This window comes from Ceratotherium simum, chromosome 7, assembly GCF_057802395.1.
Source record: "Ceratotherium simum simum isolate JZ-2026a chromosome 7, ASM5780239v1, whole genome shotgun sequence".
Lineage (NCBI taxonomy): Eukaryota > Metazoa > Chordata > Mammalia > Perissodactyla > Rhinocerotidae > Ceratotherium > Ceratotherium simum.
Genome location: NC_141906.1, coordinates 61,323,771 through 61,325,967, shown reverse-complemented (window position 1 = coordinate 61,325,967; position 2,197 = coordinate 61,323,771). Strand labels below are relative to the sequence as shown.

At 44.1% G+C, this 2,197-nt stretch overlaps 1 pseudogene; it reads right to left on the bottom strand.

The window, feature by feature from the left end:
• Positions 1 to 283: 283 nt before the first annotated feature.
• On the bottom strand, positions 284 to 1,921 carry LOC101389877 (elongation factor 1-alpha 1-like; annotated as a pseudogene).
• Positions 1,922 to 2,197: the final 276 nt, after the last annotated feature.

Here is a 2,197-nt window from a genome sequence, read left to right as displayed (position 1 = left end):
GAAGACACAGGTTTCTCATTAAACTTTGTTTTAATGGATCTCGAAATTTTGTGACAGATTTTTGGTCAAGTTGTTTCCATTAAAAAGTACTGATTTTAAAAACTAACAACTTAAAACTTACACACACACACAAAACAAATGGTCCACAAAACATTTTCCTTTCCTTCTGCAAGTTTTATGATGCATTATCATTAACCACTCTTTTACTATTAAACTTAAATGGCCAATAGAGATAAACAGTCCTCAGACTGTTCTTCCGCCACTAAAACTGGAGTGGCCAGTATTAGGGATAATATTCATTTACCTTCTGAGCTCTCTGGGCAGGCTGGGTGACCTTGCCAGCTCCAGCAAGCATTTGTCTACCGCTTTGACGGCACCCGCAGCCAACTGTCTGTCTCATGTCACGAACAGCAAAAAAGACCCAGAGGAGGATAGTCAAAGAAGCTCTCGACACACATGGGCTTACCAGGAACCATATTAACGATGGCAGCATCACCAGATTTTAAGAATTTGGGGCCATCTTCCAGCTTTTTCCCAGAATGACAATAAATCTTCCCCTTCAGCTCAGCAAACCTGTAAGCAACTTGAGCTGTGTGACAATCCAGCACAGGTGCATAGCCAGCACTGATTTGGCCTGGATGGTTCAGGATAATCACCTGAGCTGTGAAGCCACCTGCTTCCACTGGTGGGTCATTTTTTTGTGTGTGTGTGTGAGGAAGATCAGCCTTGAGCTAACTTCTGATGCCAATCTTCCTCTTTTTGCTGAGGAAGACTGGCCCTGGGCTAACATCCCTGCCTATCTTCCTCCACTTTATGTGAGACGCTGCCACAGCATGGCCTGACAAGCGGTGTGTCGGTGTGTGCCCAGAATCTGAACCCGGGCCACCAGCAGTGGAGCGTGCACACTTAACCGCTATGCCATGGGGCGGCCCCAGGTGGGTCATTTTTGTTGTCACCACCATGGTGCTAGGATGAACATCTTTGACAGACACGTTCTTGACATTGAAGCCCACATTGTCCCTAGGAAGAGCTTCACTCAAAGCTTTATAGTGCATTGCAACAGACTTGACTTCAGTTGTAATATTGACTAGAGCAAAGGTGACCATTATGCTGGGTTTGAGAATACCAGTCTCCGTAGGGGCAGTACCAACACCACTGATTTTGTAGACGTCTGTAGGGGCAGATGCAGTGGGTTGTCAGTTGGACGAGTTGATGGCAGGATGTAATCTAGAGCTTCAAGCAGCGTGGTTTCACTGGCATTGCCATCTTTGTGGGTGACTTTCCATCCCTTGAACCAGAGCATGTTTGCACTTGGCTCCAGCACATTGTCGCCATTCCAACCAGAAATTGACACAAATGCTACTGTGTTGGGGTTATAGCCAATTTTCTTAATGTAGGTGCTGACTTCCTTAGCAAGTTCTTCGTATCTCTTCTGGCTATAGGATAGCTCAGTGGAATCCACTTTGTTATGATCAACAATTAGTGGTTTCACACCCATTTTGTGAGCCAGAAGAGCATGCTCACAGATCTGCCCATTCTTGGAGATAACTGCTTCAAATTCACCAACACCAGCAGCAACAATCAGGACAGCACAGTCAGTCTGAGATGTGCCTATAATCATGTTTTTGATAAAGTCTCTGTGTCCTGGGGCATCAATGATGGGCACATCATTGCTGGTCTCAAATTTCCCCAGGGAGATATCAATGGTGATACCATGCCCACGTTCAACTTTCAGTTTATCCAAGACCCAGGCAAACTTGAAGGAGACTTTTCCCATCTCAGCAGCCTTCCTCTCAAAATTTTCTATGGTTCTTTTGTTGATTCCACCACATTTGTAGATTGGATGGCCACTGGTAGTAGACTTGCCCTAATCTACATGTCCAGCGAAGACAATACTGACATGAGTCTTTCCCTTTCCCATTTTTGCTTAGATTTAGTGGTGGTTTTCATCATACCTGTGTTCTGGCAGCAAATCCATTGCAGAAAAGTGGTTTTGAATTCTGCGGCATTAAATAATTGTGTGACTTTGTGAAGACACTTAACTACTCTGGGCTGCAGTTTTCTTATCTGTCAAAGGACAGAAGAAACAAATTATTGGTTCTCTTATCTGTAAAACGGCTCAGATGGTAACTAAGATGCCCTAGGAAAGAGCACAGAATTTGGAATCAGAAATATCCACATAAAATATATTTATGTT